We start from the raw sequence: 16,882 nt of genomic DNA, 5'->3' as shown, positions 1-16,882 counted from the left end.
GCTCTTTTCACTTAGGCCACGCTGCTTCTCTGCTATGAAGGGAGAGGGAGTTCCAGGCCAGAGGGAGTTTAGGGGCAAGGGGTTGGCAGTGGGATAGACAAGATCTAGATACAGCAAGTAGGTTGGTATTAGATGAGCGAAGGGTGCAGGCTGTTTAGTAGTAAGAGATCAGTGAGGGAAGGTGGGGCTGGGAGAACTGATTAAGTGCCTTAAAGCCTTTGGTCGGGTGTTCATTTGATGCAGAGGTGGGTGGGTAACCATTGGAGATATTGAAGGAGTGGGGAAATATAGAAAATGATTTAAGCATCAGGGTGACATATGGACTGGAGAGGGAAGAGACAGGAGTCACGGAGGTCAGTGAACTTATCAATTGATTTGTTATATGCCCAACCTAACCAGTCAATAAGTGGTATTTATTAAGTGCTTACTGTATGCAGAGCACTGCAATAAATGCTTGGGCTAATGCAGCACAGCAGATGGTACTCTCAGGCACAATCCCTGCCCTCAAGAAGCTTACAGTAACCCACTTGTACCGTGCTGCAACTCTGTCACCTGAAGGAGCAGGATTGAAGAGAGTTTAGCTGTAAGGGAATTGTGATCACCACAAATAATAATAATAATAATTATGGTGTTTATTAAGTGCTTATTATGTGCCAGGCACTGTTCTAAGCGCTAGGGTGGATACAAGCAAATGGGATTGGACACAGTCCCTGTCCCACTTTGGGCTCACAGTCTCAATCCCCATTTTACAGATGAGGTAGCTGAGGCACAGAGAAGTTAGGTGATTTGCCCAAGGTCACAGAGCAGACAAGTGGTGGAGCTGCAATTAGAACCCATGACTTTCTGACTCCAGGCCCATGCCACAAGTCTTTGTGGAGTAAAGGAACAGCAGCAGAAGGGGAGTGAAACTAAAACAGTTTCCGCTGTTGCCATTCCTGCTGACTGGAATTCCCCAATCAGAGCCTCTAAGAGCCAGAGAAAGGGAGAAATCTGGACCCCAGATTCATTCATTCAGTCATATCTATTGAGGGCTTACTGTGTGCAGAGCACGATACTAAGCACTGAGAGAGTACAATATAATAATAAACAGACCCTTTCCTTGCCCATGAAGAGCTTACAGTCTTGTGGATGAACTTACAGTTTTGAGGATGAGCTTACGGTCTAACAGACGAGCTTTACAGTCTAAGCAGATGAGCTTACAGTCTAGAGGATGAGCTTACAGATTGGGCCACAGGTACCAAATTTCACTTGTCGTCTCCTGCTCACTGGTTTCCCCTACTTTACTTCCATTTCCCTGTGCTTGCTTCCTGCTGTCCTACAGCATACATTTTTTTAAAAAAATCTCACATCTGAGTGGAGTTTAGGTCTTTTGATCCAGGAAATGACAGAGATGTTCAAATCCACTTAGTTTAAGCAGAATGCAAGATATTCCTGATGGTGGTTTCATTTTTTTTTTTGTTTTTGAGACTTGAAATTGAGTTTCCCAAGCAACTAATGGGTATGAATTGGCATTTAAGGAAGTCTTGACTATAGCTTGTCCTCTAGACTATAAGCTCTTTAAGGGCAGAGACCGTGTATACCAACTCTATTATATTGTACTCTCCCAAGCACTTAGTACAGTGCTGTGTAATACAGGAAGCACTCAATAAATTTGATTGTTATCCATGAAAACTATAGAAAATAGTGGTCACATGGCAATCTGTGCATTCAGGAACAAACTCTGATAACTATTTGGCACTAACTGGATATGTAAAAAAGAATTAATGGGAAAAGGATCAATAGTACTGTATTCTCCCTCTCATCTCTCCTTTTTTCACATCAGCTTCACACAGTTATTACTGCATTCCATCTCCTATCACCCTTTTGCCACCCCAAAATTTGATTCGCTGTCTTTAGTGAGTAAAGTTCTTAAGTGCTATAGAGAGCGACACTGCATAAATAGAAGTGGAATGGAAAGAATCATTTGGGAATTGAGGACGTTTAAAGATGGATGGTTGGGTCAGTCTTTCAAAGAAAACTACATTGATGAATGGACCATCCGGGATAAATGGATGGAATAGAGAGTGTAATTTACATAACAATCAAACCAGTTAGTGTATCCAGCTGCAGTGTTAAAGCAGTATTTTTTCTACTGAAGCTATTCAATGTTATTAATCAGTTTTATGAACCAGTTTCCCCAAATGAATCATTTCTCTTCCAGATTATAAAAATAGATTTTAAGGACTTGAATATCTTGAGGAAAAAGAGTAGTTTCAAGAGTAGTCTATTGAAATTCCTTTTTTAAAAAACAAAAACCCCCAACAATTCAATGTAACAATGTGGTACAGTTTGCTGGCAAAGAGACCTTCTATGCCTCTTTTGCCTGTAAATTATATATGGGGTGTTATTTTCCTGATTTATATTCGTGAAAAATAAAGTTGGTGCTGTTCCTTTCGTATGCTAACCGCTATGTACTTCTGCCTCGTTGTTTAGGGAGGTTGTCAGGCTAGTGGTGCTGGGATTTCCATTCTAACCCTTGACGGTTTTCACTTTTTGTAGTGTAATTCATTCAACTAAGAGCTCAGGTTGATTCTAAATACTGCATTGCTCCAGTTGGTGTTATTAGAGTACTTCATTTTTATACAGTATCCTTTTTTTAATTTGAAGGTTGCGAGAACCTTTACAAACATTTTCTGTTTTAAAATAACCCAGCTAGTAAAACTGAAACCTAGGAAAATTGAGATTTGTTAGGAAACATGGACCTACCCAGGGCTAGGGAAGGAAGGGAAACACAGCTGTACCCTGGGCTGAGGAGAGAGACAGGAGCACGTGTGCCTAGAGAGGGGAAAAAAACAGGAAAAAAGAACATATGTGGTTGGGGGACTAACAGGAAAAATGGTTGGGCTGGGAAGCGGCCTATTCCTGGTGGAGTCTCAGATAGGGGGGCACAAGGGTAGGCTTGCACATTCTTGATCTTGTCCTCACCCCCTAGACCAAGTGTCAGTCTCTTCCCTGCTCCCACTGTCTGCTTCTCCCAAGCCCACCAATCTGTACTGTGTTCTTATGTTGCCCACCTCCCATTCCTTGCTCATGTTGTCCCCAAGGCCTAGCGCTTCAAACCTCAGCCCTCCCCAACTTCAAAGCCCTCCTAAAAGGGCAGAGGGAAGGATGAATAGGGAACACTAGCAAGGGAAGGCTTTTTGGAGGAGATGTGATTATAGGAAAGCTGTGAAGCTGTGACGGTTCAGACAGCAGTGATCCATTGGATGTGATGTGGGAGGGTGTTTCAGGCCAGAAGGAGGTCCTGGGCAAGGGGCCAGTGTTGAGATAGACAAGATTGAAGTTCAGCGAGAAAGTTGATGTTAGAGCAGTGATGTGTGTGGTCTGGGATGTAGTAGCATATCAGCGAGGTAAGGAAGGAGCGAGGGAGCTGATTGAGTGCCTTAAAGCCAATGGTAAGGAGTTTCTGTTTTATGCAGATGTGGATGGGCAACCCATGGAGGTTCTTGCGGAGTGGGGAGATGTGGACTGAATGTTTTTCTAGAAAAGTGATTTGGGTAGCAGAATGTAGTATGGCCTGGAGTGGGGAGAGACAGGAGGCAGGGAGGTCAGTGAGGAGACTAATGTAGTAGTCACCATGGGATATGATTAGTAGTTGGATCAGTTATGGCAGAAGTTTAGATGGAGAGGAAAGGGCAGATTCTAGACTGTAAGCTTGTTATGGGCAGGGAACTTGTCCACTAATTTTGTTGTATTGTAATAATAATAATTATGGTATTTGTTAACTGCTTTGTGTCAGGTACTGTCCTAACACTGGAGTAGATACAAACAAATCGGGTTGGACACAGTCCCTGTCCCTTGTGGAGCTCACATTCTCAATCCTCATTTTACAGATGAGGTAACTGAGGACCAGAGAAGTGAAGCGACTTGCCCTAAGTCACACAGCAGACAAGTGACAGAGCCGGAATTAGAGCCCATGACATTTTGACTCTCACATGCTCTATCCACTATGCCATTCTGCTTCTCAGTGTGCAGAGCACTGTACTAAGTGCTTAAGAGAGTACAATACAACAATATAACAGACACATTCTCTGTCCACAGTGAGCTTACAGTCTGGAGAGGGAGACAGACGTTAATATAAATAAATTACAGATAGGTGTGTATGTGCTGTGGGGCTGGGAGTGGGGGGATGATTGAAGGGAGCAAGTTCAGGGCAAAGCAGAAGGGAAAGCGAGAAAAGGAAAGGTGGGCCTAGTGAGGGAGGGCCTCTTGCAGGAGACAGGCCTTCAGTAAGGCTTTGAAGGGAGGAAAAGTAATTGTCTGTTGGATATGAGGAGGAAGGGCATTCCAGGCCAGAGGCGGGATGTGGGCGACAGGTCAGCAGCAAGATAAAAGATATTTAGGTACAGTGAAAAGGGTAGCATTAGAGGAGCGAAGTGTGCAGGCTGGAATGTAGTAGAAGAGAAGCAAGGTGAGGAAGGAGGGGGCAAGGTGAATGCTTTAAGGGCAGTGGGGAGAACTGAAATCAGCTGAATGAAAGAGATGACGGATTAATGTCAAGGTTCTGAGCTTGTGAGGCTGGGAGGATTGTGATGTTATCTTCAGTGATGGGAAAGTCTGACGGAGGACAGTGTTTGGGTGGGAAGTTGAAGAGGGCTTATAGGCTTTGCCCTGTGGAATGGATATCTCTGACTTGAAACGATGTATAGTAGTTTTTCCAACTCCCAGTCTAGGACTCTCTCAGTTTATACCATGCTGCTCTCTTAGTTGATTTGGACAATTCACTTTCAAATAAATCAGAGTAGGTCTTGAAGATGACTACTTCCATTGTTCAGAGATCAGTGAGTGAACTTGTTGGAGTGTCTATTATTACAGTCCAAATTAACTGCATGATCTTCAAGATCATTTTGTAGACAATTAGAGCACCTGGTATGTTTGAGGGAGAGAATCTTAGCTGAGCAAAATATAACAAATTCTGATGTCACTCTATGTGGAAAATGAAGTGAACTTGTAAGGTTTGGTTGGCTGGAGAGGAATCTTAAGGACAGATTTGGTTTCTAACCAATGCAACAGTGTACTAGTTTTGTGGACTTCAGCCATTGCAGTTAAGCCGTTATAGCAATGGTCCTCAAATGGTAGCTTTTATCTTTGGCTTTGTAAAGTTCTATGTTTAAAATGTTGGTTGCCAAATAGGGATTATGTGGTAAACTTCAGCCTCAGATTGCTATCTTAAGTAGACTCCATGGGGGCTTTATCTCTTGGTTGCTTTTGTGCTGCTAATTTTTGAAAACACTAAACAATTAATTAATTCAATCGTATTTATTGAGCGCTTACTGTGTGCAGAGCACTGTACTAAGCGCTTGGGAAGTCCAAGTTGGCAACATATAGAGACGGTCCCTACCCAACAGCGGGCTCACAGTCTAGAAGGGGGAGACAGACGACAAAACAAAACATATTAACAAAATACAATAAATAGAATAGTAAATATGTACAAGTAAAATAGAGTAATAAATATTCATTCATTCAATCGTTTTTATTGAGCGCTTACTGTGTGCAGAGCACTGTACTAAGCGCTTGGGAAGTCCCAGTTGGCAACATAAAGAGACGGTCCTACCCAACAGCAGGTTCACAGTCTAGAAGCGGGGGACAGATGAGAAAACAAAACATATTAACCAAATAAAATAAATAGAATAAATATGTACAAGTAAAATAAAGAGTAATAAATATTCATTCCTTCAGTTGTATTTATTGAGCGCTTACTGTGTGCAGAGCGCTCGACTAAGCTTTTGGGAAGTTCAAGTTGGCAGCATATAGACAGTCCCTACCCAACAGCGGGCTCGCAGTCTAGAAGGGGGAGACAGAGAACAAAACAAAACATATTAACAAAATAAAATAAATAGAATATGTACAAGTAAAATAGAGTAATAAATATTCATTCATTCATTCAATCATATTTATTGAGCGCTGACTGTGTGCAGAGCACTGTACTAAGCGCTTGGGAAGTACAAGTTGGCAACATAAAGAGACGGTCCCTACCCAACAGCGGGCTCACAGTCTAGAAAGGGGGGGACAGACGACAAAACAAAACATATTAACAAAATAAAATAAATAGAATAAATATGTACAAGTAAAATAAATAGAGTAATAAATACGTACAAACATATATACATATATACAGGTGCTGTGGGGAGGGGAAGGAGGTAAGGTGGGGGGGATGGGGAGAGGAAGGAGGGGGATCAGTCGGGGAAGGCCTCCTGGGATGGGATGAGCTGGGAGCTGGGAGCCACCCCAGCTCCTAAACAAGTATGAGTGGTGCTGGTTAAAGAGTAGAAATGTGATGGCAGAAAAATTTACTCTTGGTAATTGTTTTAATTCTTCCTCTAAAACAACTTTGATTTGATAGGCCATGCAGTGCCATAATGTAATCAGAATAGAGAACAGTTTTCTTTAATTTTTTTAGAATTTTTGATTATGTATTCCTTCATGTTCTCAGGTGAACTGTAGACAGCACCATCATCCTTCCTGTCTCATAAACCCGTAACCTTGACATCCATCTCATTCAGCCCACCTGTTCAACCTGTCACCAGATCCTCTGGGTTCAACCTTCGCAACATCACTAAAATCCACCCTTTCCTCTCCATCCAAAGTGCTACCATGTTAATCCAAGCACTTATCCTATCCTGCCTTAATTACTGCATCAGCCTTCTTCCTGACCTCCCTCCCTACTGTCTCTCCCCACTTCAGTCCATGCTTCACTCTGCTGCCCAGCTCATTTTTCTGAAAAAAGTTAGTCCATGTTTCCCCCCTCCTCAGGAGCCTCCAATGGATGTCCATCCACCACCACATCAAACAGAAACTCCTTACCAGCAGCTTAAAGATCTGTCACCTTACTCTCTCCTACCTAACCTCTGAGTTTGTGCTGCAACTCAGCCCGCACACTTCACTCCTCTAATAACTAACCAACTCACATTATTTCGATCTCGTCAGTCGAACAATGGAATTTATTGAGCACTTACTATGTGCAATTGCACTGCTGACCCTCCACGTCCTGCCTCTGGACTGGAATTCTCTCCTCTTTCATATCTGGAAAACCATCACTCTCCCCACCTTCAAAGCCCTATTAAAAGCATATCTCCTTCAAGAGGCCTTCCCTGACTAAGCCCTCATATCTTCTTGTCTCCCTTCTGCGTCCATCCTTGCACATGGATTTGCACCCTTTATTCACCCTGCCCTCAGCCCTATAGCACTTATGTAGATATCCATAATTTATGGTGTTGTGGTTAGAGCACGGGACTGGGAGTCAGAAGATCATAGGTTCTAATCCCAGCTCCACCACATGTCTGCTGTGGGACCTTGGGCAAGTCACTTTACTTCTCTGTGTCTGTTACCTCATCTGTAAAATGGAAATTGAGACTGTGAGCCCCACGTGGGTCAGGGTCTGTGTCCAACTCGATTTTCTTGTATCCACCCCAGCGCTTAGTACAGTGCCTGGCACATAGTAAACGCTTAACAGATGCCACTAATGTCTGCCTCCTCCTCTAGACTGTAGACTCACTGTGGGCAGAGAATGTGTCTACCAAGTCTGTTATACTTTCTCAAAGGTTTAGTACAGTGCTCTGCACACAGCAAGCAAATCAGTAAATAATCCATCGTTTTTACTGAGCATTTACTACGTGCAGAGCGCTGTACTAAGCGCTTGGGTGAGTAAAATACAACAAAATTAGTTGACGTGTTCCCTGTCCATAATGAGATTACAGTGTATAAGGGGAGAGAGACATTAATATGAGTAAATAAGTAATTTATAATATATAATTTAAAAATATGTTCATAAGTGCTGTGGGATTGGAAGTAGGGTGGATATCATGTGTCCAAATGTCATAGAGTGAATTGCATAGATGATGCAGAAGGGAAAGCGAGCTGAGGAAAAAAGGGCTTAATTGGGGAAGGCCTCTTGGAGGAGATGTGACCTTAATGATGCTTTGAAGGTGAAAAAAGTAGTGGTCTGGTGTACTTGGTAGTTGGGGGGCTCAAGGCTAGAGGGATGACTTGGGCAAAGGGTCAGTGGTGAGATAGATGAGATCAGGCATAGTGAGTAAGCTGGAGCAAGAGGAACGGAGTGTGCGCGCTGGGCTGGAGTAGGGAGATTAGTGAGGTGAGGTAGGAAGGAGTGAACTGATTGAGTGCTTTAAAGCCGATGGTAAGGCGTTTCTGTGTGATGTGGAAGTGGTTGGACAACCATGGAGGTTTTTGAGGAGTGGGGAGATATGGACTGAACATTTTTGCTGGTAGATGATCCATGCAGCAGTATGAAGTATGGATTGGAGTGGGGAGAGACAGGAGGCCAGGAGGTCAGCAAGGAGGCAGATGGAGTAGTCAGGGTGGTATAAGTGCTTGAATCAGCATGGTAGCAGTTTGGATGGAGAGGAAACGGTGGATTTTAGCAATATTCTGAAAGTGGAACCGACAGGATTTGGTGAAAGATTGAATATGTAGAAAGATTCAGAGAGGTGAGTTGAGGACAGCGCCAAGGTTACGGGCTTGTGTGGTAGGGAGGGTAGTGATGTTGTCTACAGTGCTGGGGAGGACTGGGTATGGGTGGGAAGATAAGGAGTTCAGTTTTGGACATGTTTAATTTGAGGTGTCTGAGGGACATCCAAGTAGAGATGTGTCTTGAAGGCAGGAGGAAATACGAGACTGCAGGGAAGAAGATCAGTGCTGGACTAGTAGATTTGGGAATCATCTGCATAATTGAAGCCATGGGAGCAAATGAGTTCTCCAAGGGAGTGGGTGTAGAGGAAGAATAGAAGGGGACCTAAACTGACCCTTGAGGGACCCCTACTGTCAGAGGATGGGAGGCAGAGGAGGAGCCAGGAAAAGAGACTGAGAAGGAGCGATCGAAGAGATAGGAGTAAATCCAAGAGAGGACAGTGTTAGTGAATCCAAGATTGGATAACGTTTCAAGGAGAAGGGGGTGGTCTACAGTGTCAAAGGCAGCTGAGCGGTCTAGGAGGATTAGGATGGAGTAGAGGCTGTCAGATTTGGCAAGAAGAAGGTCATCGGTTACCTAAAAGAGGGCTGCTTCTGTGGAGTGAAGGGGGTGGAAGCCATATTGGAGGGAATCTAGGAGATAATCCAAGATTGGGTAACGTTTCAAGGAGAAGGGGGTGGTCTACAGTGTCAAAGGTGGCTGAGTGGTCTAGGAGGATTAGGATGGAGTAGAGGCTGTCAGATTTGGCGAGAAGAAGGTCACTGGTTACCTTGAAGGCTGCTTCTGTGGTGTGAAGGGGGTGGAAGCCATATTGGAGGGAATCTAGGAGAGAATTGAAAGATAGGAAGTGGAGACAGTGGGTATAAACAACTCAAGAAGTTGAGAGAGAAATGGTGCGAGGGAGATGGGGCAATAACTGGAGGGAGCTGTGGAGCCAAGGGAGGGGTTTTTTTTGGATAGGGGAGACATCAGCATGTTTGAAAGCAGTGGGGAAGAAGCTGTTAGAAAGGGAACAGTTCAAGATGGCAGTCAAGGAGGGAAGGAGGAAGGGCTTGAGTGTTTTTTAAAAGATATGAAGGGTTGGGGTCAGAAGCGTAGGTTGAGGGGATAGATTTAAAGAGGAATGAGAGATTTCATCCTGAGTTACTGTAGGGAACATAGGGAGAGTCAAAGAGGAGGAGGAGGAGGAGGATGGGAGGATTCGAGAAAAGCAGGGGAGATTTTAGGGAGATCATGCCTGAAGTTTTCAATTTTGTTGATGACACAGGTAGCCAGATCAATGGGGGAAAGTGATGGTGGGGGCGGGGAGCCAGGAGGTTTGAGAACGGAGTTAAATGCCTGGAACAGTTGGCGGAGGCAATGGGTTTGGGAGTGAGTTAGGAAAAAGTACTGTTGGGAGGGAGTGGAGAGGCCCAGTTGAAGCGGATGAGAATGAAGTTAAGGTGGATAAGATCAGAGAGCTGTCTTGATTTCCTCCATCTACGCTCTGCAGCTCAGCACAGGAGCCGAGGAAGCAGACTGTAGAGGTGATGCAGGGTTACGGGTTAGTGATATGAGACTGACTAGACTGTGAGCCCGTTGTTGGGTAGGGATATCTCTATATGTTGCTGATTTGTACTTCCCAAGCGCTTAGTACAGTGCTCTGCACACAGTAAGCGCTCTGTAAATACGATTGAATGAATGAATGAATGACGGAGGGACAAGGGAGAAATTGAGTTCAGTTCATTAGAGAGGGTGATGTTGAGTGTGTCAGTTTTTGTGTCAGGTAAAGGTAGTTTGGGTATGAAGACCAAATTGGGTAGGGTGGCCAAAGAATGCTAGTGGCGGGGGGGGGGGGGGGGGCGGGGGGGCAGGTGTGTCAAAAGGACAGAGGCCTCTGTGGGGGAAAAGGACAGATTTGCCAGAGGGTGGGTGTATGGGAAAGAGCAGGTGAGGAGGTTGTGGTCAGATGGAGGAATTTCAGAATTGGTTAGGGTAGAGATTGAAGAGTTATTGGAGATTATAAAATCAAGTGTGTGCCCAGGTTGGTGAGTGTGTGAGGTGGGGTGGAGCAGGAGGTCATTGGAGTAAAGGAGTGAGTGAAGGAGTAAACCGTTGATCGATTGTACTGAAGTTGGGTAGTGGGTAGTAGAAATTCTTCTAAAAAAACTAGTATCTTACAAAATGACTCCATAGAGTCAGTTCTCCCAGTATCCAAAGTTTTCGCTGTGTGTTTTGGATACAGTGCTGTGGGGAAATTAAGGGCTGTTTTTCCAAAGTCTGTCTGGATAGAATGTAATGCTGAAGGAAATGGTTGTACACATGTGTGCAACATTGGGCAAGGTGTGAATGTCATAATGTGTTTTCCTTATCATGTGATTTGTCAAGAATACAACCCCTGGATTATAGAAGAACTAGATGTAATGGAAATTTGTAAACCAGCTGTTTTTTGTACTATCCAAGTTCCAAATAATGTATTCAGCTCTTCCAGGGACTAAAATTACCCTCAGGTCACAAAGCAGTGTGGCCTAGTGGAAAGAGCGTAGGCCTGGGTGGAGGGAATATGGGTTCTAATCCCAGTTCCGCTCGTGTCTGCTGGGTGATTTTAGGTAAATCACTTAACTTCTCTGTGCCCCAATTACCTCATATGTAAAAAGGGGATTAAGACTGTGAACTCTATGTGGGATAGGGACTGTGCCCAATCTGATTATCCTATATCGATCCCAATGCTTAGGACAGTGCTTGGTACATAGTAAGTGCTTAACAAACACCATTATATGTAAAAAAAAAAGTATCTGAAACCATTAGGGGACCATCTTGTGCATTGCACAGTGTTTCAGCATAATGCACTAACTGTTCCTTAATTTTTGGAAATTCAAGCAATTCCGCAAGTATTAAAGTTATCATCAACAGATAACTTTTGGCACTGGAAGAATCGAGCTCAGTGTACTTTCTCTTCAGATGAATGACTGTTTTGCACTCAAAAGAAATCATTATTAACTTGAAAGTAAATCAGTGTCTTCTCCTAAGAATTGCCTTCCACAGTAAATGCCACCATATGCCACAGGGACAAGATTGAGTGAAAGCCCAAAAGAGTACTCTGTGTGATGGTTTCCACAGGCATGTTCTGCCTGATAGGGGCTAAACTGAGGTTCCCTAAATATTGCATAGTCCTCACACTTGAATAACTTGTCACCACCACCTGGAGGTGAATTAGACTAGCCATCAAATATTTAAATGGTTTTAAATTCCATAATCTACCTTTTGTATAAAAATGATTCTAATCTTGGGAAATGCCCTCCATTTGAGTGGCTCTCAAACTTCCTTGTTGAAGAATATTTATTTGGTTAACCTATTTTTTAGCCACAACAAACAGTAATAATAATTATATTCGTTAAGCACGTACTTAGCTGAATCAGGCACTCTCCTAAGCATTAGGGTGGATACAAGCAAATCGAGTTGGACATGGTCCCTGTCCCACTTGGGGCTCACAGTCTCAAGCACGATTTTACAGATGAGGTCACTGAGGCACATAAAAGTTAAATGACTTACCCAGGGTCACATAGCAGACAAGTGGTGATGCTGAGATTAGAACCCAGGTCCTTATGACTCCCAAGTCCTTGCTCTATCCACTACACCATGCTGCCTCCCCTAAGAAACAACTGCTGTTTCCCATTATCAGTCAGTGGCATTTATTGAGTGCTTCCTATGTGCAAAGCATTGTATTAAGCGCTTGAGAAAGTACAGTACAACAGTGTTAGTAGACATGATCCCTGTGCCCTCAAGGAGCTGACAATCCATTGAAGTTAACTGCTTCTGCCAGAGGTGACGTCTCAGATTACAAGGCTTTTTCTTTCTTCAAGTTTATATGTTCAGAATTGAAACTGATATAGATATATATTTTTAGAATAGTTCTTAAGGATTCAGTGATCTGTTACCCAGTTGGTAGATTATCTTTGGCTTTGACCCTCCATCTTTGTTCAACCTTTGGCTAAGGTGTATTTCATCTGCACCTTTTTTATGAGAAGGTGGATGAAGATAAGTGAAGCAATGACATGAAAATACATCAGTTCTGGTGATTATTCCCAATTAATAATAATAATAATAATAATAATAATAATGGCATTTGTTAAGAGCTTACTGTATGCGAAACACTGTTCTAGGCTCTGGGGAGGATACAGAGTGATCAGGTTGTCCCACATGGGGCTCACAGTCTTAATCCCCATTTTACGGATGAGGTAACTGAGGCTCAGAGAAGTTAAGTGACTTGCCCAAGGTCACACAGCAGATGTGGCAGAGCCAGGATTAGAACCCATGACCTCTGACTCCCAAGCCCATGCTCTTTCCACTTAGCCATGCTGCTTCTTTATTGCATCAGTCAACCCACACAATGAATTAGATATTTCTGTATTACTCAGAGCAATAATTTATGTCTGTTACATTTCTATTGCAGGGAATTGCACTGTATTTAAAGTAATTTACTTGAGTGTTTTGAAGTCTATGTTTATAAATATGTATATCTTAACTAGTCATTTAAATGGAAATTTTAAGTGCTCTGAATTTCGGTCTAATTTGCGTGTTTTGACTATTTTCAGTTGATTTGAATTAACCATGACCGAGATTTCCCTACTTTTCTTATTAGAGGGCAAGCTATGGCTGAGTCCTTGAGTTCTTGATGGTGGTGCTATGTATTTAAAAATAATTAAAAGGAGCCATGCTAACTTGCTTGATTAACCACATTGAAACAGACATCGAGTGATGAAATCTCTGTGGGAGCTCAGCTCCCTAAGAAAATAGTGTGTATGTAAATTAGAACAACATAATAATAATCATAATTGTGATCTTTAAGTGCTTTCTATGTGCCAGGCACTGTTCTAAGCTCTGGAGTAGATACAAGGTAATTAGGTTGTCTTAGTCCCCATTTTACAGATGAGGTAACTGAGGCACAGAGAAGTGAAGGGACTTGTCCAAGGTTACACAGCAGAAAAGTGGCAGAGCTGACATTAGAGTCCTAGTCCTTCTGACTCCTAGGCCTGTACTCTGTCCATTAGGCCACGCTGCTTCTATGCTAGTAATAATAATAATAATGATGATGGTATTTGTTAAGTGCTTACTATGTGCCAAGCACTGTTCTAAGCGCTGATTATTAGTACTAGTAAGATACTAGTAATTGTCAAAATCAAACTGGTTCCAACCTGTGAACGCCATGTCTACAATAACATTCATTCTGTGAATACCATGTTGAATGGATATGTGTCTAAACAGCAGCATCTGCTGTTGAATAGAGCATGGAAACATTCTGTTCCCTGGCCAAAGACCTCACCATTTCTCTTGTCAACCGTCTTGCAGCATGTGGTGTTTGTCAGAGGGGACAAGGTGAAAGAGAGTGGTAGGTGGTTCAGTGCAATCCATCATCCCTTCTGAAGGGGGAAAAAAATCCCAAAAGATAAACAAATCAAGTATCTTGCATGAAACAAAAGTCTCACACAAGTAGCTAGCTCAGGAAATTGGTTATCTAGTGGCTGAAGTAATAGCAATATCATTTGGTAGCACCCTGGACCCCTGACCTATTTAGGAATGAACTGCTCACTCTAAATGGGATAGAGTACTAGAAAAGGTGTCTTTAAAAATTGTATGCCTCATCCAAGAGTCAGTTGGCCATTAGCGGTGCAAAATTTTATAAAAGGTATAACTCAATATATAGAGAGAGAATTGTCCTTTACATCAGGACATTCCATAATGATGAGTTATGGCCCCCAAAGAACAGCAGCAATAATGAGCTGCCTAGCTATATAGGTGTCAATTTTGTAATACTAAGTGAAACTAGACTACTTGTGGAGTGACAGCTCACTGGAGATAGATGTTGGGTACTTGGCTTTTTTGTTTGTTTTTTGGTAAAAGCATTGCCTCTTCAGAATAGCAGTTATCAGGGATTGGATTTACAATCGGACATATATTACTATTGGGCCTTCCAAATCTGTCCAAAGGCATACATAACTTCCTGATGCTAAGCCTGCCCTGGAAACAAAAGTGTTTTGTCATTATCATCATCTCATACTTTCTCCCACAGTAATAAAATTCTAAGGGACAGAACACTCCTGCAGAGAATATTAGGTCAAACTTTCCAATTGGTCACGATGTTTGAGCACTGGGGCAAAGTCATCACTCCTCAAGGGTCTTTGATTAACTCGTGAGTATAGCAGATATCCACTTGGGATCAGCAAAAATATTTTCACCAACCAAATAAAAGGAAAACCTCCTGGTTGCATACAAAGTCTGAGTGGCCTGTATCATACTGTGGCCTAAAGACCCAAAAGATGTTTGATTCATAATAGCCATGTAGGGCGTAGAGTCCGGGACAAATCACTGTCTGGTGTGTTCCAAGCATTTCATATGTGCTGAACACTGTGCTAAACCCTTGGGGTAGATAAGTATGCTCAGATGAGATACAGTCCTTGTCTCATTTGAGGCTCATGGTTTAATCGGGTAGGAGAACACATATAATCCAGATTTAAAGAAGAGGAAACTGAGGCACATAAAAATTAGGTGACAGAGCAGAAAGTGGTGGAGCTAGGCTTAGGACCCAGGCCTCCTGACCTCCAGTTCTGTGCCTTTTCCATTAGGCCACACTGCTTCTCTATCTCAAGTCTTTATCCAAAAAGGTTGTTTATTCATTCATTCAGTTGTATTTATTGAGCGCCTACTGTGTGCACAGCACTGTACAAAGCGCTTGGAAAGTTCAGTTTGGCAACAGAGACAGTCCCTGCCCAGCAACGGGCTCACAGTCTAGAAGGGGAAGACAGACAACAAAACAAGTAGACAGGTATCAGTACCATCAAAATAGATAAATAGAATCATAGATATATATACACATCATTAATAAAATAGAGTAATAAATATTTGTACATATTTATTTGTACATATACACAAGTGCTGTGGGGAGGGGAAAGGGGAAGGGCAGAGGGTGGGGGTGGTGGGGAGGGGAGGAGGAGCAGAGGAAAAAGGGGGTGATCAGTCTGGGAAGGCCTCCTGGAGGAGGTGAGCTCTCAATAGGGCTTTGAAGGGAGGAAGAGAGCTAGTTTGGTGGATGTGTGTAGGGAAGGCACTGCAGGCCAGGAGTAGGATGAGGGCAAGGGGTCGACGGTGGGACTGGTGAGAGCGAGGTGCAGTGAGAAGGTTAGCGGCAGAGGAGTGGAATGTGCGGGCTGGGCTGTAGAAGGAGAGAAGGGAGATGAGGTAGGACGGGGTGAGGTGATGGAGAGCCTTGAAGCTGAGTGAGGAGTTATTGCTTGATTTGAAGGTTGATAGGCAACCACTGGAGATTTTTGAGGAGGGGATGACATGCTCAGAGTGTTGGAGGAGGTGGGATTTTAGGAGGGCTTTGAAGATGGAGCAGGCTGTTGCCAGTGGATTTTTTGTGGCGAGTGGGAAGTCCCAGGTTGGAGGAACAGTGTGAGTGAGGGGACTGAGATTGGGGAGTTCTGACCAAGAGCTAATTAGAAAGTGAGCTGGGAAGTAGCCAGGGACAAATAATTTATTAACTATATCTTTCAATGGCAGCACCTTGTGAGTGCAACAAGAAAGAAATTTATAGAAATTTGTCATAACATGCACATCAAATAAATAATAGTAATAATTGTGGTATTTGTTAAGCGCTTACTATGCGCCTGGCATTCTCCTAAAGCTCTGGGGTGGATACAAGCGAATTGGGTTGGACACAGTCCCTGTCCCACATGGGCTCACAGTCTCAATCCCCATTTTCCAGATGAGGAAACTGAACCCCAGAGAAGTGAAGTGACTTGCCCAAAGTCACACAGCTGACAAGTGTCAAAGCTGGGATTAGAACCCATAAACTTCTGACTCCCAGGCCCATGTTCTATTCACTACACCATATATCAAATAAAGAACATGCACAGGTGGTGAGATGACCAAGCTGAAGAGATCCAGGATCCCGTATATTGCCACCAAACAGTCCTACACATCACTGAAGTTATGCCACCCTGAATAGTGGCGGGGGGGGGGGGGGGGGGGGGGGCGGGGGGGCGTGCGTGCGTGCGCCTGGAATTGGAGCTGTTGGTGTCCCATTAACTTTCTCAGCCACACATACATCCAAAGTGATCTTCCCCATCAGTAGTATCACTTTCGAATACAGGGATTCCTGTACTGCATTTGTCCTCACCCTGTGAATGCCATGTTTACAATACTAATCTTGAGAATCTCCATTTCTGGCTTTGATTTCAGTGAACACCACCTTCCTGACACCTTGTCTTGCATCGTTTGAGTTTCCTAGTCTTTCACCCTGCTAGCCTGTTAGTCAAGCTTTCAGCAGGTGACATTCACTGCTGTTTGTAGTCGTGTGTACATTCAAATCCATGTATGATTAAACGCTGCTCAAACAGGGAGGGATAGATTTATTGACATAAGGAAGTCCTGGAA

The 16,882-nt window shown here is 43.4% G+C and overlaps 1 protein-coding gene across 1 annotated transcript in view; it reads left to right on the top strand.

Annotated features, from left to right (window-relative positions):
* The window catches only part of FOXK1 (forkhead box K1), a 117,738-nt gene that overhangs the window by 16,284 nt on the left and 84,572 nt on the right, over nt 1-16,882 (top strand). The window lies entirely within an intron of this gene.

Source organism: Tachyglossus aculeatus, chromosome 21 (assembly GCF_015852505.1).
Source record: "Tachyglossus aculeatus isolate mTacAcu1 chromosome 21, mTacAcu1.pri, whole genome shotgun sequence".
Lineage (NCBI taxonomy): Eukaryota > Metazoa > Chordata > Mammalia > Monotremata > Tachyglossidae > Tachyglossus > Tachyglossus aculeatus.
Note: the sequence above shows the minus strand (reverse complement) of the source record. Positions and strands in the feature narration are given on the sequence as shown.